We start from the raw sequence: 14,977 nt of genomic DNA on the forward strand, positions 1-14,977 counted from the left end.
AATGGCAACTCTACGTCTAACTTTTTGAGGAACTGCCAGACTGCTCTCCAAAGTGGCTGCACCATTTTACATTCTGACACGCAGTGCAGGAGGACTCTAATTTCACATCCTCACCAACACTTGATACTATCTGTCGTTTTCATTACAGCCATGCTAGTACTTATTAAGTGCTGTCTCAATGTGATTTTGATTTGCATTGCCCTGGTCACTAATGATGCTGAGCATCTTTTTATATGCTTATTGACCATGCATCCAGGTGCCCCCCGACTACCGAAAAGTGGAGGGTTCCTCTGAAACCTTTCATAAGCCAAAATGGCATACAGTGAAGAAGCACTTACCACTAATTTATATGGGGAAATGTTTGAGAATGCCTAGAGAGAAAAAAAATAACTCCTTCAGGCCTTTCTCATACCTTAGGGCACTTCTTGCTTAAGGATGCATAAAATAAATCGAGTGAAAGCACAGATGCTCACAGACACCGTTCAAAGCTACAGACGGCTCGATACAGACACTGTGAGTGTAGTTCCTGCCAAAGGCGCTTGGAGGCGCCACTCTCGCCCCTTGGAGCCCGTGCTACCTCTATAGCAGCTCGCTGCAAAACAAACACTGAATGCTATTTTCTCCTTTCGCCTTTTTTTCATGAAGGCAAAAATCCTCTTCAGAGTTCTCTCAGCGAAAACAGGTACTAATCATGCAGGTCTTTGGTGAAAGTGAAGTGGCTAACACGAACTTTTGAAGAGCAGCAGATCCCTGTATCTTCTTTGGCGAAATGGCTATTCAGATCCCTTGCCCATTTGAAAAATTGGTTTGTCTTTTTATTATTGAGTTATAAGAGTTGTACATCCTATTTTTTTCCCCATCTTTTCCGTTGAGAATAAAAGGTTCCCAACCACTTAAGAGAGTATTGATTGTCCTTTTTCTACAGCAAGAAGTAACCACCAGGGGGTTTCAAGCTCCTCCAGATCAATGACCGCTTCACACCACACTATACAGGCTTTTGAAAAGCCAGACAATCAACAACAGCTTCACTTCAATGACCATGCTTCCGAAAGCCATCCCATTCAGCAACGATCTCACTCAGACAACTGTGTATCCACAGCTAAAGGTCAACCGATCCCTAAACACTCTTAATTCTGGAAGTCTACCAAGGCTTGAACTCCACTCTTTTGAAGACTAGAGAATAAACAGTGGTTCTTAAACTTCTGGTATCGGGACGTTTTACATCCTCAAAACTTCCTGAGAACTCCAAAGAGGGTCTATATGTGTGGGTTAATAATGAATATTTACTATATTGGAAATTAATTTTCTTTCTTTTTCTTTTTAAAGATTTTATCTGAGAGAGAGAGAGAGAGTACATGAGAGGGGGGAAGGTCAGAGGGAGAAGCAGACTCCCCGCTGAGCAGGGAGCCTGACGTGGGACTCGATCCTGGGACTCCAGGATCATGATCCGAGCCGAAGGCAGCCGCCCAACCAACTGAACCACCCAGGCGCCCCATTAAAACTAAGAAATGTTTAAATACTAATTTAAAATTAATTATAATAAGCTCATTAAATATTACCATAAACAATACAATTTTATGGGGGAAAGAAACTTTTCCAAAAAAATTAGTAGGAAGAGTGGCACTGTTTTTCCATGTGTGCAAATGTCTTATTTTACAACTTTATTAAAAAAGTGTGGATTCTCATCAATTTCCACATACAGTCTGTTGTGAAACATTGCTTTAAATATATGAAAAAAATCTTGGCCTCACAGATAATACAGTTAGAAGAGGGAGAGGTTAAAAAAAAAAGGGGGGGGGAGTTATTTCAGATGTTTATGGATATTCCTCTTTGATGCTACACCAAAGCCCAAAAAGTGGTAGTTTCTTAAAAGTCAGTGGCAATATGGAATCTGAAACCGTGTCAGGAAATATTTTCACATTTTATTACATTAACATCCACTGGTCTGTGTCATACTTTGAACAAATCTTTTTGCCATGCATGATTTGCGAATATTACAACAGTGGGCTTTTGGACATTATTAGTTCACTGAGTTATACAGAATTTCCAATGTTTTCATATTCATTATGCCATATTTAAAAAATCACATTTGTGGTGGGGCGCCTGGGTGGCTCAGTCGTTAAGCGTCTGCCTTCAGCTCAGGTCATGATCCCAGGGTCCTGGGATCGAGCCCCGCATCAGGTTCCCTGCTCAGCGGGAAGCCTGCTTCTCCCTCTCCCACTCCCCCTGCTTGTGTTCCCTCTCTGTGTCTCTCTCTGTCAAATAAATAAATAAAATCTTTAAAAATAAATTACATTTGTGGGATGCCTGGGTGGCAGAGTTGGTAAAGCAACCAACTCTTGATTTCAGCTCAGGTATTGATTTCAGGGTCCTGGGATTAAGCCCCAAGTTGTGTTCTGTGCTCAGTGGGGAGTCAGCTGAAGAGCCTCTCTCTCCTTCTCTTTCTCCCTCTGGCCCCCCATCTCTCTGTCTCTCTCTCTCAAATAAATAAAATCTTTTTAAAAATCTTGTAACAATGTCTTCTGAAAAGCAAAATTTTTTACCTTTGATGAAGTCCAATTTATTTTTTTTTCATGTTTTTTTTTTTTTACTCTCAAGAAATCATTAGCAAATTTGGGATGTCTGGGTGACTCCGTCAGGTGAGTGTCCAACTCTTCATTTCAGCTCAGGTCATGGTCTCATGGTCATGGTATCGAGCCCTGTGTCAGGCTCCATGCTCAAGCCCTGCTCGTGCTCTCTCTCTCTTTCTCTAAAATAAATAAATCTTTTTAAAAAAATCTTTAGCAAACTCAAGGTTACAAAGATTCTCCCCTATATTTTGTTCTTTGAGTTTTATAGTTTCAGCACTTCCATTTAGATATACGATACATTTTAAGTTAATCTTGTATATGATGAGAAACATGAATCAAGATTTGTTTGTTTGCTACCATTTATTGAAAAGATTATACTTTTTCTACTGAATTGCCTTGGCACCTTTATAAAAAATCAACTGGCGGGCGCCTGGGTGGCTCAGTTGGCTAAGCGTCTGCCTTCGGCTCGGGTCATGATCCTGGGGTCCCGGGATCGAGCCCTGAGCCCTGCATTGGGCTCCTACTCAGCGGAGAGCCTGCTTCTCCCTCTCCTTCTGCCTGCTATTCTCCCTGCTTGTGCTTGCTCTCTCTGTCAAATAAATAAATAAAATCTTTAAAAAAGAATTCCATTGGCCATATATGTGTGGTCTATTACTGGACTGTTTTCTGTTCCATTGATCTATATGTCCACCTTAATACCAGTACCACTCTATCTTGATTATAGTAAGCTTTATAAGTTTTGAAAGCAGTCAGTATATAAATCCTCTTAGTTACTTTTTTCTAATATTTATTTTTAAGTAAGCTTTACACCCAACGTGGGGCTTCAACTCACAACCCCGAGATCAAGAGTCGCATGCTCCACTGGACTGAGCCAGCCAGGCGCCCCTGCTATTTTTTAAAACTGTTTTGACTATTTTAAATTCTGTGTTTCCATATAAACTTTAGAGTCAGCTAGCAATTTCTACCAAAAAATAAATTTAAAAATAGCCCACCAAGTCTTCTGAAATTTTTATTGGGAATTGAAGCTTAAAACAAATTGGGGAGATTCAGTATCTTAATATCATGCCTCTGCTCATAAACACAGTGTCTTTATTTCAATATTCTTTCATTTCTCACGCAGCAATGTTTTGTGGTTTTTAGTGTACATACTGGCTACTCTTCCCCCTAGGGGGTCTTCTTTCCTGCACTCAGGTTATCCTAACTATCACAGAATGTAGAGGCATACAGAAACAATCATCCAACCACATTGAGGGAATTACAAGGAACCCTATGGAAAATAATATAAATCAAGTCATAAATCTTATTCCCCTTTTCTTCCCATTTCCTTCCTCCTACAGAGGCAACTATTCTATTGTTTAATATTTATACTTGCTTATGTTCTTTTAATATATATATGTTTGATATGCATTTACTTTTTCTTATCAACTTATCAACCTTTCTTATCAACAGGAATAACTTATATACAATAAACTGCTTCAATTTAATGTATACAATTTGTAATGTATACAATTTAATGTATACAATTTAATGTATACAATTTGTAATGAATACAAATTGACAGTTGTATACACTCACAAAACCACTGCCATAAACCAAGACATAGAACGTTTCTATCAATCTCAAAAAATTCCTGTGCCCTTTTGCAATCCATCCTTCCCTCACACTTCATCCAAAGTTAACTAAAAATCTGCTTTTAATCACTAATAATTACCTCGTACTTTATATAAATGGAACCATATAATATGTAGTCTTCTCCGTCTGATTTCTTCTGCTCAGAATAACGAGTTTGACATTCATCCACAATGCTGCATGGATCAAGCTTGTTCCTTTTCATTGCTAAATGGTACTTCACTGTGTGAATATATCACATTTTGTTTATCCATTCACCTGTTGACAGACACTGAGGTTGGTTTCCAGTTTGGAGCTCCTGGGAATAAACCTGCTTTGAGCATTCTTATACAGGTCTTTATGTGGTCATATGCTTTTATTTTTCGAGGTAAATACTGAAGAGTGGAATGACTGTCATTTTGGCAGGTGTATGTATAACTCTTTAAGAGACTGCCAAACTGGTTTCCAAAGTGGTTGCACCATTTTACATTCACAATAGCAATATGAGAGTTCCATTTACTTCATATTCTTGATAATACATTATCTTTTTTTAAAACTTGAGTCATTCTAATTGTATCTAATGTTATCTCACTGTGGTTTTAATTTGTATTTCTATGATGAGTAAGAATGTTGGGAATTTTTTCATGTGTTTATTGGCCATTCCTACATCTTCTTTTGTATAGTGTCTCTTCAAATCTTTTACCCATTTTGATTAAGCTGTTTACCTTCTTAACTTACAAGAATCTTTTATATATTTTAGATATAAACATATGCATGTACTGAGTATTTTATAACTGAATATTGTATGTACAAGTATTAAATGTTCCTTCCATTCTGTGGCTTGCCTTTTCATTTTCTTAGTGTTTTTTAAAGGGCAAACATTTCTGGGGCACCTGGATGGCTCAGGTGGTTAGGCATCTGCCTTCAGCTCGGGTCATAATCTCAGGGTCCTGGGATCGAGCCCCATGTGGGGCTCCCTGCTCAGCGGGGAGTCTGTTTCTCCCTATTCCCCTCCCCCTGCTTGTGCTGTCATATAAATGAATAAATAAAATCTTAAAAAAAATAAAGGGCAAACATTTTTAATTTTGGTAAAGTTTATCAAATTTTAATTTTATGGCTCATGTTTTTGGTATCCTAAGAAATCTTTGTATGCCTGTCTTTTTAATTTATAAAAAATGGCATTGTGTTACTGTTTCATTTTTGACTTAAACTATGTTTTTAAAGTTCCATCCATGTTGTTTCATGTATACAGGATCTGTTACTTCTAACAGCTGCAAATCATTTCATGATATAAATACCCTACTTTTTGCCTATTCACCCCTACCCCTAGGATGGAAGCAGACTCATCCTCCAACTCCTTGGGCACACAAATAATGCATGTATCTGATAAGCGCCATGGAATATATATAAAGGAGCAGACCTGCTGAGCTAAAAGACGTGTGTGTACTTCAGTTGAGTAATTATTACAAGACCGTGTTCCAGAATGGCTTTGCTAGTCTACTTTCCCTCCAGCAAAGAATACTGGTTACTATATTCTCACATTCCTGCCAACACTGGCCATTATCCAGCTTTCTTCTTTTGTCAGTCTAAGAGGTATAAAGTAGTATCTTGTTTCAATTTTAATATTTGTTATAGCCCATAAATTTGAATATCTATTCCTATATAGATTTTTTATTCTGTAAATTCTTTCTTCTAATTCTTTGCCCATTTTCCTTTTTTAAAAAAGATTGTATTTATTTACTTATTTGAGAGAGCAGGGGGAGGAGCAGAGAAAAAGGGACAAGACTCCACACTAAGTGCAGAGCTGGATGGGGGGGCTCAATCTCACAACCCCAAATCACAACCTGAGCCAAAATCAAGTCAGTGGCTTAACCAACTGAGCCACCCAGGCGTCCCTCTTTGCCCATTTTCTACTGGGAATGCTGCCTTTTTCTTCTTGAGTTGCAGGAATTCCTTGTCTATTCTAAATATCAACCCTAGCAAATTTTTTTATTTTATTTTAATTCCAGTATAGTTAACAAATATTGAAATGTTCTTCTCCCAGTATATTATCTGCATATTGTCTATGATGTCCTCAATAGCACAAAAATCTCCATGAACATTCTGTGCACACTTGGAAAGAATGTGTATTCTGCCATTATTGGGTAAAGTGTTCTATAAATCTCAATTAGATAAAGGTACTTCATAGAGCTGCTTAGATTGTCTATATCCTTACAGATTTTTGACTTGTTTTATTAATTACTGAGAGATGGGTATTCGTATTTTTGAACATGGTGGTGGATTTGTCCTTTTCTCCCTTTTAGTCTTAACAGTTTTTGCTTAATGAAGTTTGATGCTCTCTGATTAAGTACATACATATTTATGTATGTCCTCCTGGTAAACTGCTCCTTTTATCATTATGTAGTGACCCTCTGTAATCTCTTATAATATTCTTTCTTAAGATATGTGCTGAAATTAATATAGCTAAGCCAGCTTTCCTATGCTGATTGCTTATATATTTTCCATCCTTTAATCTGAACCTGTTTTGTGGGTTTTTTTTTTTTTAAGATTTACTTACTTTTTTCGAAAGAGAGACCATGGGGTGGGAGTGGTGGAGGAGAGGCAGAGGGAGAGGGAGAGAAAAACCCAAGCAGACTCAGGGCTGAGTTCGGAGCAGATGCGGGGCTCAATCCCAGAACCCTGAGATCACGACCTGAGCTAAAACCAAGAGTCAGATGCTTAGCCAACTGTGCCACCCAGGCGCCCCTACTTTGAACCTGTTTTTAAATTTAAAATATAGGTCTCATATCAGGACATACATCATGCTTTAACTATTCTGACCGTTTCTGCCTTCAGCTGGAGTTTTAATCCATTCGCGTGTAAATGTAATTGTTGATACAGTCAGGAATAAATCAACTGTCTTACCATTTGTTTTCCATTTCTCTCTTCTGTTTTGTGTTCTTGTATTGCTGTTTTCCTACTTTCTTTGGGGTTAACTGAATATTTTTTTAGTGCTTTTTATTTCTTCTTTGGCTTCTTAGATATATATTTGGAGGGGGAGGGGTTGTTGCTGTTGTTTTTTCCCAGTAGTTGTTCTACCAAGGAGTTCTAAGCAATACACATCTTTAACTTATCAGACTATTTAGAGTCAATATGACACCTCTTCACATCTGACATTTCATACCTCTTATGTTATTCTTTCCTCAACTTATAGACAACATTCCTACTTCCCACTTCTTATTTTTCACAAATGTAATAACCTTACAACAGTAAGGTTCCACTTAGCCCTCCCTCCCCATTCCTTGGGCAAGTTTTGTCACATCTTACTTCTACATAGATTCTAAACCTCATTCCACATGCTTACTATTTTTGCTTTAAGCAACTGTCTTTTAAGCAAATTATAAGAAAAAAAGGAAAAAGAGTCTTTTATATTTGCCCATTATTTTTACCATTTCCAGTGATCTTCATTTTTTCCTACAGATCCAAGTTTCCATCTGATCTCACGTCCCGGTGTCCCAAAGGATATCCGTTAGTATTTTTTTTGTTGTGTCGTTCCACTAGCAGCAAATTCCCTTAACTTTTCTTTGTTTGAAAAAATGTCTTCATTTCATCCTCATTTTTGAGGGATATTTTCAACAGATAAAGAATTCTGGGACAACAGGTGTTTGGTATTTTTCTTTCAGCACTTAAAATATCTTTTTTTTTTTTTTAATTTATTTGCCAGAGAGAAAGAGAGAGGGAGAGTACAAGCAGCAGGAGTGGCAGGCAGAGGGAGAAGCAGGCTCCCCACTAAGCAAGGAGCCCGATGCAGGACTCGATCCCAGGACCCTGAGATCATGACCCGAGCCGAAGGCAGACGCTCAACCATCTGAGCCACCCAGGGGCCCCTTAAAAGATCTTTCATGGTGTGAATTCCACTGTTTATGGTGAAAGGTAAGTAGAATTTCTTACCCCCATTAGAAGGTTTCTTTTTCTTTGTTTTCAAGATTTTCACTTTAGATTTCAGATGTTTGACTATGATATGCCTAGATTTTCCCAATATTTATCCTTAAAGTTTGCTGAGCTTCTTAGATCTGTAAGCCAATGTGTTTCACCAAACTTAGGAAGTTTTCAGCCATTATATCTTCATTTTTTTTCCTGTCCAATACTCATATATATTAGACAATTTTATATTGTGCCACAGGTGCCTGAGGCTGTTCATTTTTCTTCCACATTTTCTTTCTGTGTTTTGGATTGGATCGTTTCTATTACACTCTCTTCAAGTTCACTGACTTCTGTTATATTCAATCGACTTGTTAAGTGAAATCTTCATATTCTGTTTCTAGACTTTTCAGTACTAGAATTTGCTTTTTTAAAAAATAGTTTTGATTTCTCTGCTGGGACTACTTATTGTTCACTGTATTTTTCTTTAATTCTTTAAATTATTTGTAATAGCTACTTCGCTAAGTCCAATATCTGAGCTATCTCATGTATAGACTTTTTCTTCTCTTGAATATGGATCACAATTTCCTTTGTGTCTGTATGTCTAGTAACTTTTTACTGAACACTGACCACTGTGGAGATGGCATGCGGAAACTATGAATACTGAAGAGCATCGATTTGTATTTTAACAGGCCGTTCAATTACTGCCTGACCTTGAATTTGTGTAGACATGACTCTATGCTATGTTTAGTGTGGATCTGAGGAAATCCATGGCATTTTTGACTCCTCTAACTTGATGGGACCCAACCTTTAAAATCTGCCTTGCTGGGGCTTGGTTTTCATCTTGTTAGGGTGAGTCTTGAGTAGATCTTACTCTAGAGTGAGATCTTTATTCTTAAGGCCTGGTCTTTCTGGTCTCTCGATGTCAGGGGTAGTAAAGTGCTCCCTCAAAGGGAAAGTAAAGAGCTTTCTCCACCCTGGCCAGGCTGTCACTTCAAAGTCTCTGATGCTTCAGCTACCCACAATACTGCTTGACCTCTACTCCCATCCTGCGGATGTGGTTAAATTCAGGCAGTTTTGCCCTGTGCATATACAGCCCAGTCCTCAGCTACAGACTCACGGGAACTGCCCCCATCCCCAGACTTCCGAGACCCTGCCTCTGAACAATTCCCTATTTAGTGATGACCCATCTCATGGACTCCAAACACTTCAGCTGCCCTAAACGCTGATCTTTGTCTCCTTAGCCATGCGGAAGCACTGCAGTCTGTTTAGATCCCAGCTCTGAACAGGGCTGGGAAACTGCTCCCTCCCCCCAAGAGAACTGTGGAGCTCTCACCTCATGAGTTTTCCTTTTCTTAGAGACTGAAATTTTCTACTGCCTACTGTCCACTGCTTGACAAGAGTTGCCTCATTTATTCTGTCCAGTGTCACAGTAAGAGAGAGAGGGCTAGCCTAATACCAGTTATGCCATTATCATAAGAAGCAGAGGGTCACCCTAAGCTACAGGCTAAAAATGCCAGCCTCCATTTCATTTTTAAGATGGAAAACTAAGAATTAATATAATTTCCTCTGTCTATAAGCTAAACTTAATCTACCCTTCTCCCAATATCAGATCCAAACTCCAACTTACTCGCCAGATGGTATTCTCCATAGTAATCAGATCAATAATGCATATTTTATAATCTCTCCAGTTATGATCTTTTGTAAATATAGGCAAGAACAGTGGGAGTTGCTATATTGATAAACGTGGTAGTATGAATTTTTAAAGGTCTCATAAGAAATTAATCCTACTCCTATAAAATATCCACTTTAATTTATGAAATATGAATAGATAATAATAAAGTATGTAAAGTTTCCATGAAATGGACTGTAAGTATTAGGTCTACTGATAAGAGGGCAACTACCCAACTCTCCTAAAAGGCCCGACCAGAATAAAGCATCAGAGCCAAGAGAAATGTCTGTATTTTGTCTCCATTTTGGAGATGATGAAACTGAAGTATACCCAACTCCTCCCAAGATTGTGTTGATCTGTTCATTAAGTTAAATATATGTATGTATATGTTTCTACCATACTATGTGTGTGTGTGTGTATACATGCACACACATACATAAAGTATAATAATTCTACAGTACTTCTTTTATTAAGACTATTTTTTTAGAGCAGTATTAGGTTCACAACAAATTTAGAGGTAAGTACAGAGATTTCCCATATATCTCCGGCCTCCACACATGTATATCCTCCCCTATTATCAATATCCCTCATCAGAGTGGTATACTTTCAAAAGTAATGAACCTACACTGACACATCATAATTACCTAATGTCCATAGTTTACATAAGGGTTTATGCTTTGTGTTGTATATTCTATATGTTTGGACAAAAGTAGAAAAACATATTCATCATTATGGTATCACACAGATTTACCACCCTAAAAATTCTCTATGCCCTGCCTATATGTCACTCCCCTCACTTCCAACCTTGGCAACCACTAATCCTTTTATTTTCTTCATAGTTTTGCCTTTTCCAAAAATGTCATAAAGTTGGAATCATGCAGGACGTAGCATTTTAAGACTGGCTTCTTTCACTTAGAAATATGCATTTAAGGGGGTGCCTGGGTGGCTCAGTTGGTTGAGCGTTTGCCTTTGGCTCGGGTTGGAGTCCCAGGGTCCTGGGATCGAGTTCTGCATCAGGCTCCCTGCTCAGTGGGGAGCCTGCTTCTCCTTCTCCCCCCGACTTGTGCTCTTGGTCGCTATCTCTGTCTCTCTCTCTCAAATAAATAAATAAAACCTTTAAAAAGAAAGAAATATGCATTTAAGGCTCTTTTGTGTCTTTTCATAACTTGATGGTTTATTTCTTTTTAGCACTTAATAATATTCCATTGTCTGGATCTACCATAGTTTCTTTATCCATTCAACCCCTAAAGGACATCTTGGTTGCTTCCAAGTTTTGGCAATTATGAATATAGTTGCTAAAAACATCTGTATGCAGGGTTGTTTTTTTGTGTGTGTGAACACAAGCTTTTAACTCCTTTGGGTAAATACCAAGGAATGTGACTGGATCACAGAGTTAGAGTTATCTTTCGTATTATAAGAAACTGCCAAACTGTCTTCCAAAGTCACTGTACCATTTTGCATTCCCATCAGCAATGAATGAGGGTTCCTGTCGCTCCACATCCTCCCTGGCATCTGGTGTTGTCAGTGTTCTGGATTTTGGCCATTCTGATAGATATGTGGCGGTATCTCAGTGTTGTTGTTTCGTTTGTTTGAAGTAGGCTCCATGCCCAATGTGGGGCTTGAACTCACGACCCTGAGATCACGAGTCGCATGCTCTCTATTGACTGAGTGAGGCAAGAGCCCCAAGCTGCAGAACTTTTAAAAACAGGTTGAACCGTGCCTGGGTGGCTCAGTCAGTTGAGTGTTCAACTCTTGATCTCGGCTTGGGTCTCAATCCCAGGGTCATGAGTTCAGGCCCCGCACTGGGCTCCATGCTAGATGTGGAGCCTACTTAATAAAAAAACAAATTTAAAAACAGGTTGATAACTAGACCAATCTTCTACTTAAAGTCTTTCAGGTTAAGCATCTGAGCCAAGTCCTAGCAATCTGACCAAGACTTGACCACGCACAGCTCTAAGTTGCTCAAAACAAAGCAGTTTGCATCCTGCCACAATATGTCTTAGGATTAATGAAATCATAAAATTTTCCATCTGGAAGGGTTTCTATGCTCCAAAATGGCATTTCACACAGACGTCTCTTTTAGAATGCAACATATAAGAGCTGTTTTATTTCTTTCTCGTGTTACAGGCCGCGAGCATAAAGGTCTATGCATCTTACATCCAGTTACATAGAAAAGCACATGGACCCTAATAGGAATATACTATTTATTAAATGAATAATTTAATAATAAAAATCTCTAGACCCCCTCCACCACCACTATGAAGGAATTCCAATACATCATCTTGGTAAGTCATAAAAAGTATAAAAATTAAGGAAACATAATGCTAAAGACATTTATTTTTCAAATTTGTAAAATGCCCTTGCATGAAAGACATACAAACTCTTTACTGAGCCTCTTTGAAGCCTCAGCTTCTATGCCTGTAAGGCAGGACAGTAATGATCAATCTAAACTATGAGGATTAAACAAAATTAGGAATGTGAAGTTCTCATTACAGTGCAGACACAGGAGACACCCACTAAGTCACTCTTCTCATTATTAATGGCAGCTCAACTCTCCCTCCCCAGCAGTCATCTCCCTGCCTTAGGGCACTCCCGCTGACTTGTGTGGAGTAAAGGTCCCCCCTCAGCCCTGGTAAGCCTTCAGAGTTAGTCATAGTACCCTGCCCTCTGATGTGACAATATGCTCCAGTAAGATGATCTAAAACAACCTATTCAAAGTCAAGTATCTGAAAGGCTGGAAGTCGGAATAACAAAAAGATGCAAATAGTGGTTATTCAGCTGAAAACTCACTCAAAGGAAAAGCAGACAGCTATTCTTCACCTACTGAAGCAAGCCTACAGCACTATCTCCAAGCTCATAAAGCCCTCTGTCATCTGGAGCTCTTTCTTTCTGTCCCTCCCCCTTACTTCCCTTCCTTTTTCTTTCTCCACTGCCCTCCTGATGCTCTCTACTATTTCTTCTGAGTCCCTCTCCTCTCTTCTTACCAATCAGAATACAGGATTCAATCCTATCCTTAGTCTTTGTACTTATTGTACTTTTCAATATCATAATGAATATAGGCTTTAAAGACCAATCAGGGGGCGCCTGGGTGGCTCACTCAGTTAAGCGTCAACTCTTGATAGCGGCTCAGGTCATGATCTCAGGGTTGTGAGATTGAGCCCTGTGTAGGGCTCTGCGCTCAGTACAGAGTCTGCTCAAAATCCTTTCCTCCCTCTGTCTCTCTCCCTCACTCGCTTGTACGCACACACATGCTCTCTCTCTAAAATAAATAAAAAATTTTAAAAATAGGGGCGCCTGGGTGGCTCAGTCGGTTAAGCGTCTGCCTTCAGCTCAGGGGGCTCCAGCCCCACGTCGGGCTCCCTGCTCGGCAGGGAGTCTGCTTCTCCCTCTGCCTCTGCCTCTGCCTCTGCCCCTGTCCCTGCTTGTGTGCATGCGCATGCGCGTGCTCCTTCTCTCAAATAATCTTTAAAATTTTTTTTCTTTAAATAAAGACAAATTAGGATTCAATTCCAGCTCTAATAATTAGCTGTGTAACTTAGGTAAATTAATTAAATACTTCCATTTGCTCAGCTGAAAAACAGGGATAACAGCATCTCCACATAGTTAGGGTGAGAATTTTTTTTTTAAGATTATTTATTTATTTATTTGAGAGAGAAAGAGGGGGAGAGAGAGAACAGAGCAGGAGGAGGAGCAGAGGGAGAGGGAGAAGGAGACTCGCTGGCTGAGTAGGGAGCCCATTGTGGGGCACGATCCCAGGACCTCGAGATCATGACCTAAGTGGAAGGCAAATGCTTAACTGACTGAGCCACCCAGGCACCCCAAGAGCGAGAAGTAAATTAACTAAAATTTGTAAGCTGTCTAGCCTAAAACCTGACATACAATAGGCCTTCCATAAAGTTAATGTCCTTCTCAACTTCTCTGGGAAAATATTATCTAATTCTTGGTTATGTTGTCTACAGGTCAATAGTACTCAACAGAAAAGGAGACCTCCATTCCTTAAAACTATTCCCATCTATTTTATGGATACAGATGAATCCATCCATTATGGATATAGACAGTGCTTTTCACTACAGAATTTTGTACTACCCTGACACAAACACTTTATTCTGGGTAGTCTCCTTGATTTTAAAAGTAAGTTGGAAGAGAGAAATTTAAATAAACTCTAGAAACCCAAAGTAATTAGTTAAAATTATAAGCTAAGCATTTAAGAGGTACTTAAACATTACACATAAAATAATAAATTAAAGACTTAACACCACATTTTAAAAAAATGGCTTGAAAATGCTTCAGGTGTTTGGGCCAGATAAGAAAGAAATGAACTACTTCATAGGAATGGTTCCCATATTAAGGTCTTAACACACTAGCAGGGCCCAACTGCAGCTGCCTCTGCCAACTCCTTCTACCTCATTTTAACCTCACACCTACAGACTGACTCTACTCTTGAGTAAATTCTACACTGGTATCAGTTGATATTTGTAAAAAGAAAACTATCTTAGATAAATCACATTCACTAGGAATCAGGACCCACTACCCAATGTCTCCTGTGCCAAGCTCAGACAGCCATCAGACAAAAGAACTAAAAGGAAAACTCCTTACGGCCCATGTGTGACACTTCAAGCTACGTCCAAGAAGAGAACATGCAAAGGGCAGCGCCGCCCAAAGCGAGCCCTTCAACTACAAGCCTAAAGCCACAACACGGGCCACACTGGATGAACGGAAACCAAGTCAGAGAGGAGCAGAAGGCTAGGTAGGAAACACTGTGTAACACAGAGGCTGGCAGGTACAAGCCAAAGAAAGGGATTGAGAGTTACTGGGGAGGTGGGGAGAAAAGCCATTATTCTATTCAGGTACAAGTTCAGGGCAAGCAAGGGCAAAATAATTAGGCAGGCAAAATTTCTTCAGGGAAAATAAAGCAAAGACAGTATTAAACTGAAAACTGAAAATTCAAAGAAAAGGTAGAGGTGACTGTTTTCAGGGCAGGAGAAAACCAACTTCACCCCCCAGCCCTAAGGCAATGAATACAAATGGGAGCGGCAAGACACCGCAGTAATTAAAAAGAACAGCATTCAAAAACTAGACGTGCTGGTAGAGTTTGGGGTTTTATTGCAGAATAGCATGTTTTCACCGCAATCATAAAAGGATGTGCCATGGCATGCAGTTTTTGAAGAACATCAAAGTTCTCAACCTACAGCCACAAAAATGGCAGGCAATGTCTGAGCCTCTAAGT

The 14,977-nt window shown here is 39.2% G+C and overlaps 1 protein-coding gene across 3 annotated transcripts in view; it reads right to left on the reverse strand.

The window, feature by feature from the left end:
• The window catches only part of ST3GAL3 (ST3 beta-galactoside alpha-2,3-sialyltransferase 3), a 179,343-nt gene that overhangs the window by 141,589 nt on the left and 22,777 nt on the right, over positions 1-14,977 (reverse strand). The gene's annotated exons all lie outside the window — the stretch shown is intronic.

The sequence above is a fragment of the Callorhinus ursinus genome, unplaced genomic scaffold (assembly GCF_003265705.2).
Source record: "Callorhinus ursinus isolate GAN/ISIS: 27379988/994484 unplaced genomic scaffold, GSC_fseal_2.0 scaffold18, whole genome shotgun sequence".
Classification (NCBI taxonomy): domain Eukaryota; kingdom Metazoa; phylum Chordata; class Mammalia; order Carnivora; family Otariidae; genus Callorhinus; species Callorhinus ursinus.